Source organism: Mauremys reevesii, linkage group 23 (assembly GCF_016161935.1).
Source record: "Mauremys reevesii isolate NIE-2019 linkage group 23, ASM1616193v1, whole genome shotgun sequence".
NCBI lineage: Eukaryota > Metazoa > Chordata > Testudines > Geoemydidae > Mauremys > Mauremys reevesii.
In genome coordinates this window covers 3,057,434-3,078,170 of record NC_052645.1, presented here as the reverse complement: position 1 = coordinate 3,078,170, position 20,737 = coordinate 3,057,434, and the positions used below count along the sequence as shown (strand labels likewise).

The window sequence follows — 20,737 nt, the reverse complement described above, 5'->3', positions numbered from 1 at the left end:
AGTCAGACCTGTTCATGATGACAACAGCACCTCCTTTATCAACCTCTTTGATTATAATGTCAGGATGGTTTCTGAGGCTGTGGATGGCATTGCGTTCTGCACGACTTAGGTTGTGAGGCAAGCAATGTTGTTTTTCCACAATTTCTGCCTGTGTACTTCGGCTGAAGCATTCAATGTATAGGTCCAGACTGTCATTTTGACCCTCAGGAGGAGTCCCTGTGGAGTTCTTCTTCTTGTGCTGTTGGTGGGAGGGTAACTGTTTATCAGTGCGCTGTTCAGTGTTGTCCTGGAAGTATTCTTTGAGTCGGAGACGGCGAAAGTAGGCTTCCAGATCGCCGCAGAACTGTATCATGTTGGTGGGGGTGGCAGGGCAGAAAGAGAGTCCCCGAGATAGGACAGACTGTTCTTCTGGGCTGAGTGTGTGGCTGGATAGATTGACGATATTGCTCGGTGGGTTAGGGGTATCACGGTTGTGGCCCCATGTGGCAGGTAGGAGTTTAGACAGCTTACAGTCCTTTTTCCTTTTTAGAGAGGTGAAGTGAGTGATGTAGATCTCCTGTCTTATTTTAGTGAAGTCCGTTTGTATGGAAGTTTGGTTATTGATGATCACAAAGGTGGTTTTCCCAGGGTGAGGCTCATCCATTGCACTGTGGGTGTGCTGACCCCTGCGATTTCCCCAAATGCGGGAAACTCAACTGCATAGTTTGTGGTAGTGGGGGACTGCGTTCGCGCTCTCCCCTGGTGATTGGTTTGAACAACAGAAAACCGACAGTGGGCTGCTTAGGCTTAGTGCACCGCAAAGCAGACTCTCGGGAAAGCAGTTGTCAGTCTGGGTCTTTGGGAGTGCTCTTTTCTACAGGCCCTGTACTTCTAGGTATCTTTGTCACACATTCCTCCTTGTAAGCAAAGCTCAGCTCTGGAACTTTACTTGGGTCTCTCTGTGTTCTTGGCTTTCCCTGGTCTTTTGCAGCTGATCTGCTCTCTAGTCTGCTTTTGGGGGGGCTTGGACCGGTGCCTTCTTTGGCTCTAAGGGGAGCTGCCTGCCTGCTCTGCTTCTTTCCCTGCTTGTAGCTTCTTGCCCGGCCCTTCTTCTCGGGCTCTTCCTCCTTTGACGGGAGGACGGCCTGTCCAAAACGCCTGTCCCACCTGGTCTCCTCGTCCAACAGGCAGCCTCGCCCCCTGCCCTGGGGCCGCTTTGGCTTTTGCTGTCTGTTCCTGTCTCTTGGTGGCCACCCTGTCTGTGCTACGGAGACTAGGCTGTCACAACCCCATGCTGGAGGAGGGCTTTCCGTCGCTTGAGGCCCACCCACCGCCTCCCCGAATGCCCTTAGCTACGCTGCGGGTTAGGGCGGCGTGGCTGTGTCGCCCAGGAGCGGGTTTTCCCTTTTGCACACCTCTGACGGACGGAGCTGTTTTGACTTAACTGTTCAGCATGCACCGACCCTCGGGCCTGGGCTGCACGGGGAACGTAAATCGGCGCGGCTACATCAGTCCGCGCCTTGGTCGGAAGAATTCTTCCGTCGACCTAGCTCCTGCCTTTCGGGGAGGTGGATGGCCGGCACCAACGAGGAAAACCCTCTCCAGGACCCTTCTCCGGGAACAGGGCCCTTCCGTTTGGGGAGATTATGCTGCTTTAAAAAAGAGAAATTGTTTAACTGCCTTTCTCTGAGGCAAGGTTGACTTTGTATTGCTTCCCTCGTGGCTCCTTTTAGCAGTTGTGTTCTGAAATCTTTAGGGTTTGAATTCATTTATGATGAAATCTTGCTGTAACTTTATTCTAATTTTCAATGAGTAACTAGACCTGAGCTGTTTGGTGTGTTAGTGGAGGATTTTTTAAAAACCTGGGATTCCACTTTCGGCTGCCTTTCCATTCCATTTCCTCTGAAAGCCATCGAAAGCCTCCACTTCCCACATAACTCTCTCAAACCTGCAGTCATCAGGCATACAGAAGATGCTTACAGTTTCACTCCATACGAGTCCAGTTCCTCGCTGTTTCCTGTCTAACCACTGCACACATATCGTATCCCCTCCCTACCCGGAGCTGCTTCCTGGCTTTTGCGCTCAGGACAGGAAAACGAGAATGGAGAGGTAAGCTGTGCAGGGAACTCTTCCTCAGCTCGCACTCCACCCCCCAAGGGCCTTTCGAGGTCTTCTACGGACTTCAGGTTTCATTTGATTTCCAAGGTTTATGGGCTCATTAATTAGCCATCTCTCCTAATGCAGGGATCCTATGGGTCAGACCAAAGATCGATGGCCCAAAAGAGCTAAGAAACAGAAATAAAGGTGAGCGCTAGGCGTTACATTCAGATGAGCATCCAGAATCTGACTGTGCCCTGGCAAGTTCAACACTGCCGAAAAGAAGGAGCTCGTCAGGTCCCTCTGCTAGCACCCAAATCTGGTGGCTAGTCAGTCTGCTGGGAAATAAGGAAAAGGAAATGAATTAAAGGAGTCAGGCAATAACAAGGAAATGAAGAGGTTTGTCGAACGGGTTCTGTCTGATTGACTGTCTTCCCAGCTACCCATCAAAGTTAAAGACCTAGCCCAGTATCCTGTCTGCTGACAGCAGCCAATGCCAGGTGCCCCAGAGGGAATGAACAGAACAGGGAATCATCAAGTGCTCCATCCCCTGTCGCCCATGCCCCGCTTCTGGCAAACAGGGATACCTAGCTAGGGATACCGCTGGCAAAGCGCCATAGATGGACCTATCCTCCATTAATTTATCTAGTGCTTTTTTGAACCCTGTTATAGTCTTGGCCTTCACGACATCCTCTGGCAAAGAGTTCCACAGGTTGGCTGTGTGGTGCGTGAAGAAAGACTTCCTTTTGTTTGTTTTAAAGCTGCTGCCTATTAATTTGGTTTGGTGACCCCTGGTTCGTGTGTTATGAGAAGGAGTATATAACTCTGCCTTATTTACTTGGTCCACGCCAGTCATAGATTTACAGACCTCCCTCGTATCCCCCTTTAGTCGTCTATTTTCCAAGATGAAAAGTCCCAATCTTATGAATCTCTTCTTAGATGGAAGCTGGTCCACATCCCCTCATCATCTTTGTTGTCCGTTTCTGAATCTTTCCCATTCCCATATATCTTTTTTGAGATTGGGGCTACCGCATCAGCATGCAGTATTCAAGATGTGGGCATTCCATGGATTGATATTGAGGCAATATGATAGTTTCTGTCTTATTACCTGTTCCTTTCTTAATGATTCCCAATGCTCCGCTGCACATTGAGTGGATGTTTTCAGAGAACTATCCACAACGACTTCCAGATCTCTTTCTCGCGTGGTAACAGCTAATTTAGACCCCATCGTTTTATAGGGATAGTTGGGATTATGTTTGCCAATGTGCATTACTTTGCACTTATGAGCACCGACGTTCATCTGCCATTCGGTTGTCCCGTCACCCAGTTTTGTGAGATCTCTTTGTGGCTCTTGGTAGTCTGCCTGGGACTTAACTCTCTTGAGCAATTTTGTATCATCTGCAAATTTTGCCGCCTCACTGATTAGCCCTTTCCCCAGATCATTTATGAATAAGTTGAACAGTACTGCTCCCAGTACAGACACCCGGGGATAAGAGAGGGAAGATCCTCTTCTGACACTGGCAGACCAGGTGCCAGCTCATGCCAAGGCCCCTAGGCCTTACTGAAAAGTGACAAACGCATGGCTGGAAACTAGTCTTGCTCACCTGTTTGTTAGTGTCGTTAAAACAGGCATTAGCTTTATAAAAACGTGTTTAGAGTTTATGACAAGCTCGTGAGTTGCTGCATGCATTATTCTCACCTATAATAGCCGTAGCCCATGTTGTAAGGTGATATATAAGCGTTGGCACTAAAGCTGTAAAAAACCCCTTGCCGCCACCACGCCACCAGTCAGGAGAGAAGCATTACCAAGTGTGAAATGCCAGTTTACCAGAAGAGGCGTCATCTCCTTTCCAACAAGAGAAGGCCCTGACTGAGACATCAGGCAAGCCACTGTGGATCATCCGTGGACAAAAGACTTGGCTGATTGCTCCTCCTCACACACCTCCGAGGAGGCAGAGCCCTGCACAAACACTTGCCCCCATCAGCTTGAGCTCTGGGGGAATGGAATAAAAATCCCTGTCAGGAAGAAACTGTTGTTCCCCCCTCCCCACGATGCTGCTTGGACTTCAGGGAGATGGCACACCTTCTAAGCAGCAGCAAGGGATCCTGGCTGTTTGGCTAGGGTTAGCCCTAAAGGACATACAGCGCTTGCGTGTTACAGCAGCTTCTACTACCCCTGGGTGGCAAGATAGAGTCAGGGTGCCCAAGGGGTCTGTCTGTGACTCCATGTTAAGGCTGTTCTAGTGCCTGAGGAGTTCACACTTGATACTTGGTGGGTGAAATTAAAGTGAGGAGCCCCGCTGCCTGCCAGCCCCAGGCGCCGGGGGCTGCTGCTCTCTGGGGCTCTGGCCACACTAGAAAGGTAAGTTTCTAGCTTGCCTGGTTCAGAAAACCAGAAGGGAAAGAAAGAGAACCCACATTACATTTTTAAAAAAAAGAATCCTCCTGATTTGTAAGCCACTGTCATGATTTGGGGGATTTTCCAATAGCGAGGATGACAACAATGAGAAGCTAAGGGTTATTATGTAGCATTTAGATTACAGTAGGCCTGGGCGGGGGAAATCAGGATTGGGGCCCCTGTGTGCTGGGTGCAGCACGACACCTAGTGCCTTGTCTTGATCTTACGAACCAAGATACATAGAACGTAGGCCGGGTGGGGAGAAGTCTGTGTAACTCATGCAGTTGTGGATATACACGTGACCTCAAATATTACCAACCGCCCCACCCCCCAAAAATACAAAAAAAAAAAAAACAAAAAAATCCCATCTCCCCAACAGACCCAGAATCTGGAAAGCATTTGTCCCTCATACTGTTGAAAAGACTCACAGCAGAAAGAAGGAGTCCAGCTTCTTAAATAACTCTCTAGCAAGACAAAGAAGAACCTCTCACATCTATAGACTCACAAAACACTTCCAAGAAACTGTAAAGAAAGAAAAACACCCAGATTTTTCTGCTACTTCAAAAAACATTTGCTTTAAAGAAAGTATCACAGTTCAACTCTTTTCTGCTTTTCTAACCAGAAGGTTCTCCTCTAAAGGAGATACACCGATCCTGGAAGCACTGCAATACCAGATCAATGCATAGGGCAGACAAAGCAAGCTTCTGTTCTAACCCCCCCTGCTTCAAAAATCAAGTTAATATACAGTCCTCACATCAAGGATGTATCAGAGATTAAACTGATAAGAACAGACACAACACTTTGATCTGAGCTCCAAGGAGCCCAAAAACAATACTCACATTCTGCTATGCACGCACACCCCTGCGCCCACCCATTTCGACCTCACCAGGACGAGCTCCCAGAACCGCAACAACCACCACAACTCGGGAACTCTACCTGAGAATCACTTCCCCAAAATGACTCCAGTGGAAGACTTCGAAGCAAGAACCCTTAACACACAATTCTGTTCAAAGACAGACAAGTCTTGCAGATGCCTTCCTCTCCCTAGTTTCCCCTCTATACTCCTAATTTCCATAAAGCCACCCACTGACCTGGACTACCAATCTCTCACGGTTAACTCTTACAGCAAAACAGGGTAAAGAAAGCCTATGCAGGTGCTATTCCACAGCCCCGAGGCTCTTTTCTGCTCCTTCCCACAGAACTAGCTCAAACAGACAGTCAATTGCATCACAGCAATTCCTTGCCATTTGGGGCATTGGTGCCCCATAGTCCCTCTGAGGTGATCGGCTGGTTCCTTCTGGCCTGAAACGCTAGGAATCTGACTCAAAGGGCCACAGCCTTCCTCTTCTTCTGCGCCTATGAACTAGCACTCATCTGGGCAAAACGTTGACCGTTTCCTAAGTTAAAACACTGGTGTTTTCCCCACAGGAAAGGGATGGACAATTTCTCTTCTGTGGGAAGATGAGGGAAACCATGCAATCACCTTCTGGAAGGTATATTAAGGAGGGCGGCGGAAGAGCCCTCACGGACTAGACTAAGAAAGCAGCTCTTGAACTGACCTTCCAACAATGACAAACTAAAATCTGCAAGAGCAGCCTTTCAACTCAGGGGCCCAATAAGAAGCCGTTACCAATAACTAACCAAAGAGTTACAAATGACTCCAAACCAGACACTTTTAGGAAAAACCAAACGTTAACACAAACAACAACACATTTCTTTGCTGCTCTTCAACCGTGATACTCTCCTCCACCGTTCCTCCCAAAAACATACAAAACCAAAGAGCCAGTAGAATGTACATCACAAAACAGTCCCCTGCTAGCTAGGAAACAATCTCACTAACATGAGAATCTTAAAGTAAATAAACCATTTTCAGAGCTCTGAGCTTTTTTCATATACTATAGATAAGCTTCAGCCAGTGACACCAGTTCAGGTAGCCCCCTTCTGTTTTTCTCACAGCAGGCAACAGCCTTGCCAAAGCAAAGCCTTAAAAAAATGGGTACAAACTCATAAACATTCCTCTCCACGGAAAAATGCAAAGGGAAATAGGCTGGCCAGGGCCATGAGGACAATGGCCCAGACAAAGAGGGAGGGACTTGGTCCAGGGGTGGAGGAAGACAGAAAAAGGGACAGGCATGGGATTGGCTTCCTGTCTTTTTTCCTTTGCTCAGCATTTTACCTGTGACTGTAATGGGGAGACTTGAGAAATACCTGTGATGCTGGTGAGGTAGGTGGCTGCCCCGAGAGCACAGAGCTGAGCATTTTCCACTAGGTTGCTGGCTCCACCCTCAGCGCCTGGCCATGATCGTATAGTGGTTAGTGTTCTACGCTCTGGCCGCAGCAGCCTAGGTTCGAATCCGCGTCACGGCATTGCTTTTTGGTGGGGAGGGGCTATCCTGCAGCACGCCTCGTGGCTCAGTCTGATGGCGTCCGTTTGCAAAGAGAGCCATCAGCCGGTCCTTAGTTTCTGCTTGGTAAAGGCAAGTCAGTGGGGTCCATTGGTCAGAAAAAGAGTACCAGGACTTCTTGCTGGGCGTCAGGGTCCAAAAGCAACACATTACCTACTGGAAAGGGCTGTGTTTCGAATGTCCATCCAGTGTGCATTGAAGGGAAGGATCTGCGTGCCTGGGAAGCTGCGTCCCTCCAGAGGCGCTTGAGAAGCCAAAGGGGCTATGGGTGAGTTTGCGATGAGGTGAGTATGAAGTGTGGAAGGGGGAGGGTGGCAAGAGGAGGTTTTGAGAGGAAAAAAGGTGCTGCTGAGCTGGTAGGTGAGGGTAAGGTCCCAGGCGGGTGTTGTGTGAGGAGCTGTGTAGGCCCGAAACGCGTTGTGCTGGGAAAGGGCAGGTGAGGAGGGCCAGGGCTTTTCCCAGGGCTGTTACTGCAGCCAAAGCCTTTGGGAAGCAGAAGAGGGCCATCTCGCTAGAGGGTTAAATTCACAACTCTTTCAACTCCCAGAGCCCTTCTACAGCACAGATGATTTGTATACACCTTCACCGTGAGCCAAAGTGGCAGGTTTCCGGGAGCCCTGTGAGTCCGATGTTGTTTTAGTCTCCCTGCTGATTTATTAGGAGAATAAAAGATGGACACCAGAACTGAGGCAGACTACGGACACCGCATTCTGAGAAAACAATGGTGAACCTCCAACTCCAGCAGTGTGGGCCACATAGACAAGTAACCAGCACCCACAATCTTTACAAGCTTTTTTCCAAAATAACTCATCTTTTGGAAAAATAGGTTGAGCCTTTTTGACAATCTGGCTAAAGATTTTAGTGCCTAACTGGGAGCCTAGTTCTTCTGCAAATCTGGCCCTAGCGGTGGGTGTGAGACCTTCTGAAAATTCTGGCCAATGTGTCTGGAAGCTCCAAGAAGCATCGTAACTTTGAGCATTTACTAGAACAGGATGAACAAAACCTTCCTTCCTTGACCTACAATCACCTTGATTCCAGGTTAAGGTTTCAAGAGAATTGATTTGATTCTTAGATGCAATGCGAAACAAACACCCTCCTGTAGACATTGGAAGGGGGAGGCTGAAATGGATCTGCCACTAAACCACGTTGCCTTTAATCAGTAGCCACCTGAGCAAGAGGGTAACCACTGGCCTAGAGGTGAAAGGCCCATAGCCCATGCTCAGAAGCCTTCAGCGGCTAGATCTTAGGAATGGAAAAGCTTAATGATCTTTCTCCGGGGTGTTACTTCCAAAGACTTGTATATAGCGCTGGGTGAAAGGTTTTTGGATGAATATTATATTTAGTGAAATATTTTGGTGGACCCAAAATGATTGTTTGGTTTGGTTTGGTTTCACCAAGAAAAGTGAAAAGAAAAGAAAAAGATCTTGGGTCAAAGTGCAATGTTGTTCTAATTTAGGTTAGGCTCGGTAAGAAGGAAAAACTAAATTGTTTGCATAAGTAAGTGTATTTGTGTAAAAGGGTGCAGAGGCTGGGCTTTAAGGGGCAGATAGCCATATTGTAGTAGTTGCAAGCTTTGCTTTCCCCATGGCCTCTAAAGAGTTTCCGAGCATTCTGAAGGAGGCCAGGAAGTTGCCTTCTTCTGGTTGAACTCCAAGCGAGGAAGGCAAGGTAGACTTTTGTTGAAGAGGATAACTCCCTGACCGGGAATCGAACCCGGGCTGTGGCGGTGAAAGCGCCAAATCCTAACCACTAGACCACCAGGGAGATGACAGTTGGGGTTGGGCATAACTTTCTAGGCCTACTTTCTGTCCAACTGAGGCCATTCGTTCGTCTTCAAAGGAGGTTAACACAAGCTCTGAGCTCTTCGTTTCCTTACGGTTCCCTTCCTATTTTTAGCACTGATATGAAAAAGAAACAGAAAACATATTAAGACAATTTCCTGTATTGTTATACATTGAGGCCATGTCTTTTTTAAAAAAACAGTTTTGTTGCTATCTTGTTTTACTCTCCATGGGCTTACAGAAATGTATGAGGGATGAATAAGATGTGGTGGAATCGTCAGCCTTAAGCAATCTCCATCCCAATGAAGAGGGCTGGTGGAGGATTTGAGAAAGAAGCAGTTATCTCAACTACTGAGCGCTGGCGAAGATATAGAAATAAGTAGAGAAGCTCTAGATGGCTGCTCAGGGGGAGGGGGGCAATCAGCTTCTGAAAGGTTATTTTTTCCCTCTCTTGCCTGGGCTAGAAGAGACTCAACTCTCTTAGGACCATGGAATTGTCAATGTGTCTTGTCTTCATGATGTACTAAAGGTCCGAGACCGCCTCAGCTGGTTGAGAGGACAAAGAGTGGATTCCGTTATGCTCTGAGACTCTAAGGGAGAGAGTGATGTCGAAGAGTGCAAGATGAAATGCCCAACGTGGGGCTTGAACCCACGACCCTGAGAGTAAGAGTCTCATGCTCTACCGACTGAGCTAGTCGGGCTAGGCCTCAAGGGGTAGCAAAGGCACAGACAGTGCAAAAGAAGAGCGAAGGAAGTTTCTTTGCGTGCTGAGATTCGTTTCCTGACATTTGCCTTCTTTCCTGGTTCCTTCGCCTCCAGCTAGCAACCAGGGCCCGTTCCAAGGCTAGTTAGATGCTGGTGTCTAGACCAGAGAAGTGGGAAAATCATCTAGCAGCTGCTCAGAGAAACCTGGGTGAGAGGGTGGAATTTAGGATTCTCCCAGCAGGAGGAGGTGCTGTTTCTCAGAAAAAGCTTCTCAGCGCCCAAAGAGGGGGCAGAGAAGACAGTTCCCCGCCGGCCGCCAGACACATCTTTTCGCAGGGAATCAGAACCCCCTGGGGTAAAACTCTTCCAAGGATGTGCGGCTCCAGGAATGTCAGAGAAGGGAAGGACTGTTTGCTTTAGGAGGTGGGTGCGGGAACCTGCAGGTCCTTAGGTCCCTCCAGCGTCCGATGAAAGCATTTGGGGGGAAGGGGCCGGAATAGACAAAGACAGGAAAGACGGGCTTGCGGCTCCTGTGCAAACACCATGTTGCCAGCGGTCCAAGAGAAGCGGGTGGGGCTTCGAGCATTTTGGCTGCTTCCTGAGGGCACGGAACTCACAACCTGGCAATGCTCAGAGCCCCGTTCCTCAGGAGTTTTCTTTCTGTTGGTCTTGTGATGCTGAGGGAGGCAGCTGAAGCATCATTTGAGTTTGTTTCAGTGCCTTCGGTTGGGCTAAGGTTGTGACCCTGAGCACAGGGGTTCCAGCTCTTAACCCCTGAGGGGAATGGACAATGGACCAACTTAATCTGTTGGACAGAAAGTAGCCAGAAAAAAATCTAATGATGCTTCCGGTTCCTCCGACAGGATCACAAGAGAAACACAAAAAATCCCAAGAGGAACAATTCTTCTCTGCTTTTGTTACCTCCATCGCAACCCTCTCCACCTCTTCTTCTGCCTACCTAGCGGCTCTTTGATGGAGAAAGATCCTGGAGCGGATAGAATTTCTGAGATACAAATTGAGAGAGAGGCTTTGAGACCTCCTGATAGGATGTTGACACAATCTAACAGGGCTCTTGGTTGTAGCTGCCTCCTGTCTCTGCTCCCTATGTTGTCAATTCTGTGCCCTCATGAAGCAGCCAAACCAGAGTACGTAGAGCACCCAGTTTAGGGCTCAAGCCCAAACCCTGAGACTAAGAGTCTTACCTTCCCTTTATCAGTGTCTACTGTACTGCTCCCTTCTTCCTCCACCTGTATATGTTTGACACCCATACCTGCCCAAGATCAAGCAATGCCAACTTTCTGGTGGGGAATAAACTGGAATTTACCCAACTAGGTGCCTTGAGCGCATGGATTCCGAAGGTATTTACGATTCCCTCTAACTTCTCTTGCCGCTACTCTAAGAAAGCTCCTAAACAAGGGCTCTTCCAATATGTTACAAGGGCAATTGAAACCAGGCCACCTCTTGAGGTGGAATCAAGAGGTTGTGTCAGGAGTGGATTTGAACCCACGCCTCCTGCAGGAGACCAGAAGCCCCAGTTGTGGGAAAGACAGAGCCTTGAGTCTGGCGCCTTTGACCACTCAGCCATCCTGACGCTGGGACAAAAGCAGCTCTCTCAACCCTCCTTTTCTTCAATATTGTATGAGCCGCTCAAGGAGGCCAAGACAGCATCTCTCGTTCAACACCTACATCACATCTGGTTTTTAGACACCATCACCCTCATCTAAAGTTTCAGGTTTCCTACAACCCTGTGCCTTCTGAGGTGTTCTAATCTCCCCCCTCACTTATTAGATGGACACTAGGACAGAGGCAGAATAGAGACACTTAGCTTAATGAGAACCTCAAACTCCCGCACGGTGGACCACAGAGTCAAGCAGCCAGCACTCACAATCGGTACCGGCCTTGTTTGGGTTTTTTTCCCAAACTAGCTCAGCACTCAGGGTGTTGAGCCCTTCTGGAAATCTTGCAAAAGAGTTTGGAGCCTGAATGGGTGTTGAGTTCTTAAGAAAACCTTGTTTTTGTTTTGTTTCCCCAAGAAAATTGGGGACAAAAGATTAATCTAGGGTGAACCTGGATGTTTACTGCTGTTTTCGTTCAGCTCCACTAGGCTCTTTCGAAAGCTGGTCCGTTCCCCATTACAGAGGGTCCAAGCAGAGCGAGTGAAGGAACCCCTGTGCTCAGCATCACAACCTGAGCCCGAGGAAAAGCACTGAAACACGCTCAAATGACGCTTTAGGTTCATCCATCAGAATCACAAGAGCAAGACAAAGACATCTCAAGAGGAAGAGTCCTCGGTTTTCATTTACCCCATCGCAACCCTCTTCACTTCTTCTTCTGCCTACCTAGAGGCTCGTCCAGGAAAATCACTCAACTGATTATAATTTGGGCAGAGAAACCCAGGGAGGGCTTGTGCTCCCCCTCCATGTGAGCGGATAGCACTCTGACTTCGTCTACGGGGTCTCTCAGCTTTGGCTTCCCCAGTTTGTCAACTCGGTGCAGGCAGGAAGCAGGCTCTCCTCGGCTTTGGCAAGCCACTTTCTGTCCAAATTGGGAAACCGGTCCAGTCTCCATTCCCCTGTGAGAACAAGAGCAGAGAGTTCACCAGCTGAACCCAATCCGAGGCATTGAAAAAAATGGAATTATGCTTCCCGTTCCTCCGTCAGGATCACCAGGGAAACACACCAAAATCCCAAGAGGAACAACTCGTCTCTGTTTTAGTTACCCCCAACGCAATCCTCTCCGCTTCTTCTGCCTCCCTCGAGGCTCTTCCAGGGACAAAACTCATTGAGCTGATAGGATTTGGGGGATGGAAACGGAGAGAGGGGGTTTGACACCTCCTGAGAGGATGTGGACGCGATAGAACAGCTCTCTCGGTTTTAGAAGCCTCCTAGCCTGGCTCTTTTGTTGTCAATTCTGTGCCATCAGGAAGCAGCGAAAGCAGGGTAGGTAGGGCACCCGGTGACGTTGCACTCCATACGTTTTATGAAAAGATGCTTATAAGTGTGAGTATGATGTAAGTGGAATATGCTTGATGCAAAAGGTCTCTTGTAAGGTATCATAACAAAGGTTCTAACCTACTGAATATATGCCTCCTATTTGTATGCATGTCTCATTCTTGTCTCTGAAGCTGGAAATATGAAGTCTAACTCTGAGGTCCTATTGTAATTGTGCAAAGCGTGGGCCACTAATGGCGGTTTAAAACCTTGACGGCTCCCATTGACAATTGGTTGTAAATGGTTTATTGACCTGCAAACCTTCCTGTGTACGTGTGGGCCAACCCAGGAAGAATGGAAACTAGGGGGTCTTACAGAGACCACGATAGTGGAATCCGTCTTAAATCTGGTATTTTTCCGTTTAGAAGGAAGGGTGAGGACCCAGAGAGACAAAAGATTCCCGCCTTATGCCAAAGCTATAAAAGGGGGTGAAGCAGGACAAAGGGGCTGCCAGTCATGAGAAAACCCCTGCCAGTCATGAGAAAACCTAAGATGTCTGCTGGAAGTAACAAAGACCGAAGCAGGGGAAAGGATTGGGCCCAGACTAGGCAGGAGTCTAGTCTGTGAAAGAAGCTGATTGGAACACCTCTGAGGGTGAGCTATTCCCTGGAATCAGTTTCTTAATGTATTAGGCTTAGGCTTGCGTGTTTTGTTTTAGTTTGCTTGGTGACTTCCTTTGTTCTGTCTGTTATTACTTGAAATCACTTCACTCCTACTTTTTAACCTTAATAAAAATGACTTTTGTTTATTAATAAACCCAGAGGAAGTGATTAATCCCTGGGGGAGCAAACAGCTGTGCATCTCTCTCTATCAGTGATCTAGAGGGTGAAGAATTTAGGAATTTACCCTGTATAAGCTTTATAGAGAGTACAAGGGATTTATTTGGGGTTTTGGATCCCACTGGGAGCTGGGTGCTGGAGACAGGTGCTGAGCTGTTTTGAGTTAAAGTCTGCAGCTTTGGGGGTGTGGCCCAGAGCCTGGGTCTGTGTTGCAGCAGGCTAGGGTGTCTGGCTCAACAAGGCAGGGTTCTGGAGTCCCAAGCTGGCAGGGAAAACGGGCTCGGAAGTAATTTCAGTCCCAAGGGGATCTCTGTGACCGAACCCATCACAGTGGCGTAGTCGAGCAGGATATGTGCACAGCTGATTGCTTTGAGACACTGGTAGTGATTTTTAAGCGTGTTGCCCGGAGGACAGACAAAGTGCTTATTCGGGAAAGGGAAGATGACAACTTTGGTTGCCAAATTGGCTGGGAAAGCTCTGGATATATTCAGTAAGATGCCTATTGCTGATGCTTCAAACTATGGTCTATTTAAGGAATTGGTTTTGAAACAGTTTCAGATTAGGCCCGAAACCTAGAAGGTTAAATTCACAACTCTTTCAACTCCCAGAGCCCTTCTACAGCACAGATGATTTGTATACACCTTCACCGTGAGCCAAAGTGGCAGGTTTCCGGGAGCCCTGTGAGTCCGATGTTGTTTTAGTCTCCCTGCTGATTTATTAGGAGAATAAAAGATGGACACCAGAACTGAGGCAGACTACGGACACCGCATTCTGAGAAAACAATGGTGAACCTCCAACTCCAGCAGTGTGGGCCACATAGACAAGTAACCAGCACCCACAATCTTTACAAGCTTTTTTCCAAAATAACTCATCTTTTGGAAAAATAGGTTGAGCCTTTTTGACAATCTGGCTAAAGATTTTAGTGCCTAACTGGGAGCCTAGTTCTTCTGCAAATCTGGCCCTAGCGGTGGGTGTGAGACCTTCTGAAAATTCTGGCCAATGTGTCTGGAAGCTCCAAGAAGCATCGCAACTTTGAGCATTTACTAGAACAGGATGAACAAAACCTTCCTTCCTTGACCTACAATCACCTTGATTCCAGGTTAAGGTTTCAAGAGAATTGATTTGATTCTTAGATGCAATGCGAAACAAACACCCTCCTGTAGACATTGGAAGGGGGAGGCTGAAATGGATCTGCCACTAAACCACGTTGCCTTTAATCAGTAGCCACCTGAGCAAGAGGGTAACCACTGGCCTAGAGGTGAAAGGCCCATAGCCCATGCTCAGAAGCCTTCAGCGGCTAGATCTTAGGAATGGAAAAGCTTAATGATCTTTCTCCGGGTGTTACTTCCAAAGACTTGTATATAGCGCTGGGTGAAAGGTTTTTGGATGAATATTATATTTAGTGAAATATTTTGGTGGACCCAAAATGATTGTTTGGTTTGGTTTGGTTTCACCAAGAAAAGTGAAAAGAAAAGAAAAGATCTTGGGTCAAAGTGCAATGTTGTTCTAATTTAGGTTAGGCTCGGTAAGAAGGAAAACTAAATTGTTTGCACAAGTAAGTGTATTTGTGTAAAAGGGTGCAGAGGCTGGGCTTTAAGGGCAGATAGCCATATTGTAGTAGTTGCAAGCTTTGCTTTCCCATGGCCTCTAAAGAGTTTCCGAGCATTCTGAAGGAGGCCAGGAAGTTGCCTTCTTCTGGTTGAACTCCAAGCGAGGAAGGCAAGGTAGACTTTGTTGAAGAGGATAACTCCCTGACCGGGAATTGAACCCGGGCTGTGGCGGTGAAAGCGCCAAATCCTAACCACTAGACCACCAGGGAGATGACAGTTGGGGGGGTTGGGCATAACTTTCTAGGCCTACTTTCTGTCCAACTGAGGCCATTCGTTCGTCTTCAAAGGAGGTTAACACAAGCTCTGAGCTCTTCGTTTCCTTACGGTTCCCTTCCTATTTTTAGCACTGATATGAAAAAGAAACAGAAAACATATTAAGACAATTTCCTGTATTGTTATACATTGAGGCCATGTCTTTTTTTTAAAAAAAAAACAGTTTTGTTGCTATCTTGTTTTACTCTCCATGGGCTTACAGAAATGTATGAGGGATGAATAAGATGTGGTGGAATCGTCAGCCTTAAGCAATCTCCATCCCAATGAAGAGGGCTGGTGGAGGATTTGAGAAAGAAGCAGTTATCTCAACTACTGAGCGCTGGCGAAGATATAGAAATAAGTAGAGAAGCTCTAGATGGCTGCTCAGGGAGGGGGCAATCAGCTTCTGAAAGGTTATTTTTTCCCTCTCTTGCCTGGGCTAGAAGAGACTCAACTCTCTTAGGACCATGGAATTGTCAATGTGTCTTGTCTTCATGATGTACTAAAGGTCCGAGACCGCCTCAGCTGGTTGAGAGGACAAAGAGTGGATTCCGTTATGCTCTGAGACTCTAAGGGAGAGAGTGATGTCGAAGAGTGCAAGATGAAATGCCCAACGTGGGGCTTGAACCCACGACCCTGAGAGTAAGAGTCTCATGCTCTACCGACTGAGCTAGTCGGGCTAGGCCTCAAGGGGTAACAAAGGCACAGACAGTGCAAAAGAAGAGCGAAGGAAGTTTCTTTGCGTGCTGAGATTCGTTTCCTGACATTTGCCTTCTTTCCTGGTTCCTTCGCTCTCCAGCTAGCAACCAGGGCCCGTTCCAAGGCTAGTTAGATGCTGGTGTCTAGACCAGAGAAGTGGGAAAATCATCTAGCAGCTGCTCAGAGAAACCTGGGTGAGAGGGTGGAATTTAGGATTCTCCCAGCAGGAGGAGGTGCTGTTTCTCAGAAAAAGCTTCTCAGCGCCCAAAGAGGGGGCAGAGAAGACAGTTCCCCGCCGGCCGCCAGACACATCTTTTCGCAGGGAATCAGAACCCCCTGGGGTAAAACTCTTCCAAGGATGTGCGGCTCCAGGAATGTCAGAGAAGGGAAGGACTGTTTGCTTTAGGAGGTGGGTGCGGGAACCTGCAGGTCCTTAGGTCCCTCCAGCGTCCGATGAAAGCATTTGGGGGGAAGGGGCCGGAATAGACAAAGACAGGAAAGACGGGCTTGCGGCTCCTGTGCAAACACCATGTTGCCAGCGGTCCAAGAGAAGCGGGTGGGGCTTCGAGCATTTTGGCTGCTTCCTGAGGGGACGGAACTCACAACCTGGCAATGCTCAGAGCCCCGTTCCTCAGGAGTTTTCTTTCTGTTGGTCTTGTGATGCTGAGGGAGGCAGCTGAAGCATCATTTGAGTTTGTTTCAGTGCCTTCGGTTGGGCTAAGGTTGTGACCCTGAGCACAGGGTTCCAGCTCTTAACCCTGAGGGGAATGGACAATGGACCAACTTAATCTGTTGGACAGAAAGTAGCCAGAAAAAATCTAATGATGCTTCCGGTTCCTCCGACAGGATCACAAGAGAAACACAAAAATCCCAAGAGGAACAATTCTTCTCTGCTTTTGTTACCTCCATCGCAACCCTCTCCACCTCTTCTTCTGCCTACCTAGCGGCTCTTTGATGGAGAAAGATCCTGGAGCGGATAGAATTTCTGAGATACAAATTGAGAGAGAGGCTTTGAGACCTCCTGATAGGATGTTGACACAATCTAACAGGGCTCTTGGTTGTAGCTGCCTCCTGTCTCTGCTCCCTATGTTGTCAATTCTGTGCCCTCATGAAGCAGCCAAACCAGAGTACGTAGAGCACCCAGTTTAGGGCTCAAGCCCAAACGCTGAGACTAAGAGTCTTACCTTCCCTTTATCAGTGTCTACTGTACTGCTCCCTTCTTCCTCCACCTGTATATGTTTGACACCCATACCTGCCCAAGATCAAGCAATGCCAACTTTCTGGTGGGGAATAAACTGGAATTTACCCAACTAGGTGCCTTGAGCGCATGGATTCCGAAGGTATTTACGATTCCCTCTAACTTCTCTTGCCGCTACTCTAAGAAAGCTCCTAAACAAGGGCTCTTCCAATATGTTACAAGGGCAATTGAAACCAGGCCACCTCTTGAGGTGGAATCAAGAGGTTGTGTCAGGAGTGGGATTTGAACCCACGCCTCCTGCAGGAGACCAGAAGCCCCAGTTGTGGGAAAGACAGAGCCTTGAGTCTGGCGCCTTTGACCACTCAGCCATCCTGACGCTGGGACAAAAGCAGCTCTCTCAACCCTCCTTTTCTTCAATATTGTATGAGCCGCTCAAGGAGGCCAAGACAGCATCTCTCGTTCAACACCTACATCACATCTGGTTTTAGACACCATCACCCTCATCTAAAGTTTCAGGTTTCCTACAACCCTGTGCCTTCTGAGGTGTTCTAATCTCCCCCCTCACTTATTAGATGGACACTAGGACAGAGGCAGAATAGAGACACTTAGCTTAATGAGAACCTCAAACTCCCGCACGGTGGACCACAGAGTCAAGCAGCCAGCACTCACAATCGGTACCGGCCTTGTTTGGGTTTTTTTCCCAAACTAGCTCAGCACTCAGGGTGTTGAGCCCTTCTGGAAATCTTGCAAAAGAGTTTGGAGCCTGAATGGGTGTTGAGTTCTTAAGAAAACCTTGTTTTTGTTTTGTTTCCCCAAGAAAATTGGGGACAAAAGATTAATCTAGGTGAACCTGGATGTTTACTGCTGTTTTCATTCAGCTCCACTAGGCTCTTTCGAAAGCTGGTCCGTTCCCCATTACAGAGGGTCCAAGCAGAGCGAGTGAAGGAACCCCTGTGCTCAGCATCACAACCTGAGCCCGAGGAAAAGCACTGAAACACGCTCAAATGACGCTTTAGGTTCATCCATCAGAATCACAAGAGCAAGACAAAGACATCTCAAGAGGAAGAGTCCTCGGTTTTCATTTACCCCATCGCAACCCTCTTCACTTCTTCTTCTGCCTACCTAGAGGCTCGTCCAGGAAAATCACTCAACTGATTATAATTTGGGCAGAGAAACCCAGGGAGGGCTTGTGCTCCCCCTCCATGTGAGCGGATAGCACTCTGACTTCGTCTACGGGGTCTCTCAGCTTTGGCTTCCCCAGTTTGTCAACTCGGTGCAGGCAGGAAGCAGGCTCTCCTCGGCTTTGGCAAGCCACTTTCTGTCCAAATTGGGAAACCGGTCCAGTCTCCATTCCCCTGTGAGAACAAGAGCAGAGAGTTCACCAGCTGAACCCAATCCGAGGCATTGAAAAAAATGGAATTATGCTTCCCGTTCCTCCGTCAGGATCACCAGGGAAACACACCAAAATCCCAAGAGGAACAACTCGTCTCTGTTTTAGTTACCCCCAACGCAATCCTCTCCGCTTCTTCTGCCTCCTCGAGGCTCTTCCAGGGACAAAACTCATTGAGCTGATAGGATTTGGGGATGGAAACGGAGAGAGGGGTTTGACACCTCCTGAGAGGATGTGGACGCGATAGAACAGCTCTCTCGGTTTTAGAAGCCTCCTAGCCTGGCTCTTTTGTTGTCAATTCTGTGCCATCAGGAAGCAGCGAAAGCAGGGTAGGTAGGGCACCAGTGACGTTGCACTCCATACGTTTTATGAAAAGATGCTTATAAGTGTGAGTATGATGTAAGTGGAATATGCTTGATGCAAAAGGTCTCTTGTAAGGTATCATAACAAAGGTTCTAACCTACTGAATATATGCCTCCTATTTGTATGCATGTCTCATTCTTGTCTCTGAAGCTGGAAATATGAAGTCTAACTCTGAGGTCCTATTGTAATTGTGCAAAGCGTGGGCCACTAATGGCGGTTTAAAACCTTGACGGCTCCCATTGACAATTGGTTGTAAATGGTTTATTGACCTGCAAACCTTCCTGTGTACGTGTGGGCCAACCCAGGAAGAATGGAAACTAGGGGGTCTTACAGAGACCACGATAGTGGAATCCATCTTAAATCTGGTATTTTTCCGTTTAGAAGGAAGGGTGAGGACCCAGAGAGACAAAAGATTCCCGCCTTATGCCAAAGCTATAAAAGGGGTGAAGCAGGACAAAGGGCTGCCAGTCATGAGAAAACCCCTGCCAGTCATGAGAAAACCTAAGATGTCTGCTGGAAGTAACAAAGACCGAAGCAGGGGAAAGGATTGGGCCCAGACTAGGCAGGAGTCTAGTCTGTGAAAGAAGCTGATTGGAACACCTCTGAGGGTGAGCTATTCCCTGGAATCAGGTTCTTAATGTATTAGGCTTAGGCTTGCGTGTTTTGTTTTAGTTTGCTTGGTGACTTCCTTTGTTCTGTCTGTTATTACTTGAAATCACTTCACTCCTACTTTTTAACCTTAATACAAATGACTTTTGTTTATTAATAAACCCAGAGGAAGTGATTAATCCCTGGGGGAGCAAACAGCTGTGCATCTCTCTCTATCAGTGATCTAGAGGGTGAAGAATTTAGGAATTTACCCTGTATAAGCTTTATAGAGAGTACAAGGGATTTATTTGGGGTTTTGGATCCCACTGGGAGCTGGGTGCTGGAGACAGGTGCTGAGCTGTTTTGAGTTAAAGTCTGCAGCTTTGGGGGTGTGGCCCAGAGCCTGGGTCTGTGTTGCAGCAGGCTAGGGTGTCTGGCTCAACAAGGCAGGGTTCTGGAGTCCCAAGCTGGCAGGGAAAACGGGCTCGGAAGTAATTTCAGTCCCAAGGGGATCTCTGTGACCGAACCTATCACAGTGGCGTAGTCGAGCAGGATATGTGCACAGCTGATTGCTTTGAGACACTGGTAGTGATTTTTAAGCGTGTTGCCCGGAGGACAGACAAAGTGCTTATTCGGGAAAGGGAAGATGACAACTTTGGTTGCCAAATTGGCTGGGAAAGCTCTGGATATATTCAGTAAGATGCCTATTGCTGATGCTTCAAACTATGGTCTATTTAAGGAATTGGTTTTGAAACAGTTTCAGATTAGGCCCGAAACCTAGAATGTTAAATTCACAACTCTTTCAACTCCCAGAGCCCTTCTACAGCACAGATGATTTGTATACACCTTCACCGTGAGCCAAAGTGGCAGGTTTCCGGGAGCCCTGTGAGTCCGATGTTGTTTTAGTCTCCCTGCTGATTTATTAGGAGAATAAAAGATGGACACCAGAACTGAGGCAGACTACGGACACCGCATTCTGAGAAAACAATGGTGAACCTCCAACTCCAGCAGTGTGGGCCACATAGACAAGTAACCAGCACCCACAATCTTTACAAGCTTTTTTCCAAAATAACTCATCTTTTGGAAAAATAGGTTGAGCCTTTTTGACAATCTGGCTAAAGATTTTAGTGCCTAACTGGGAGCCTAGTTCTTCTGCAAATCTGGCCCTAGCGGTGGGTGTGAGACCTTCTGAAAATTCTGGCCAATGTGTCTGGAAGCTCCAAGAAGCATCGCAACTTTGAGCATTTACTAGAACAGGATGAACAAAACCTTCCTTCCTTGACCTACAATCACCTTGATTCCAGGTTAAGGTTTCAAGAGAATTGATTTGATTCTTAGATGCAATGCGAAACAAACACCCTCCTGTAGACATTGGAAGGGGGAGGCTGAAATGGATCTGCCACTAAACCACGTTGCCTTTAATCAGTAGCCACCTGAGCAAGAGGGTAACCACTGGCCTAGAGGTGAAAGGCCCATAGCCCATGCTCAGAAGCCTTCAGCGGC

At 47.8% G+C, this 20,737-nt stretch overlaps 8 non-coding genes across 8 annotated transcripts; 1 reads left to right on the top strand and 7 right to left on the bottom strand.

The window, feature by feature from the left end:
• The first annotated feature begins 576 nt into the window (after window positions 1-576).
• On the top strand, window positions 577-741 carry LOC120389477. Its single transcript, XR_005590951.1, has one exon. It is a non-coding gene; the product is annotated as a U1 spliceosomal RNA (small nuclear RNA).
• A 4,370-nt stretch (window positions 742-5,111) lies between these two features.
• On the bottom strand, window positions 5,112-5,307 carry LOC120389488. Its single transcript, XR_005590962.1, has one exon. It is a non-coding gene; the product is annotated as a U2 spliceosomal RNA (small nuclear RNA).
• A 3,264-nt stretch (window positions 5,308-8,571) lies between these two features.
• Window positions 8,572-8,643, bottom strand: TRNAE-UUC. The gene has a single exon. It is a non-coding gene; the product is annotated as a tRNA-Glu (tRNA).
• A 645-nt stretch (window positions 8,644-9,288) lies between these two features.
• Window positions 9,289-9,361, bottom strand: TRNAK-CUU. Its single transcript has one exon. It is a non-coding gene; the product is annotated as a tRNA-Lys (tRNA).
• A 1,487-nt stretch (window positions 9,362-10,848) lies between these two features.
• Window positions 10,849-10,956, bottom strand: TRNAL-CAA. Its single transcript has 2 exons — window positions 10,919-10,956; window positions 10,849-10,893 (listed from the first exon to the last, which is right to left on the bottom strand). It is a non-coding gene; the product is annotated as a tRNA-Leu (tRNA).
• Window positions 10,957-14,881: 3,925 nt separating this feature from the next.
• TRNAE-UUC lies at window positions 14,882-14,953 on the bottom strand. The gene has a single exon. It is a non-coding gene; the product is annotated as a tRNA-Glu (tRNA).
• A 650-nt stretch (window positions 14,954-15,603) lies between these two features.
• Window positions 15,604-15,676, bottom strand: TRNAK-CUU. The gene has a single exon. It is a non-coding gene; the product is annotated as a tRNA-Lys (tRNA).
• A 1,484-nt stretch (window positions 15,677-17,160) lies between these two features.
• Window positions 17,161-17,269, bottom strand: TRNAL-CAA. The gene is made up of 2 exons: window positions 17,232-17,269; window positions 17,161-17,206 (listed from the first exon to the last, which is right to left on the bottom strand). It is a non-coding gene; the product is annotated as a tRNA-Leu (tRNA).
• Window positions 17,270-20,737: the final 3,468 nt, after the last annotated feature.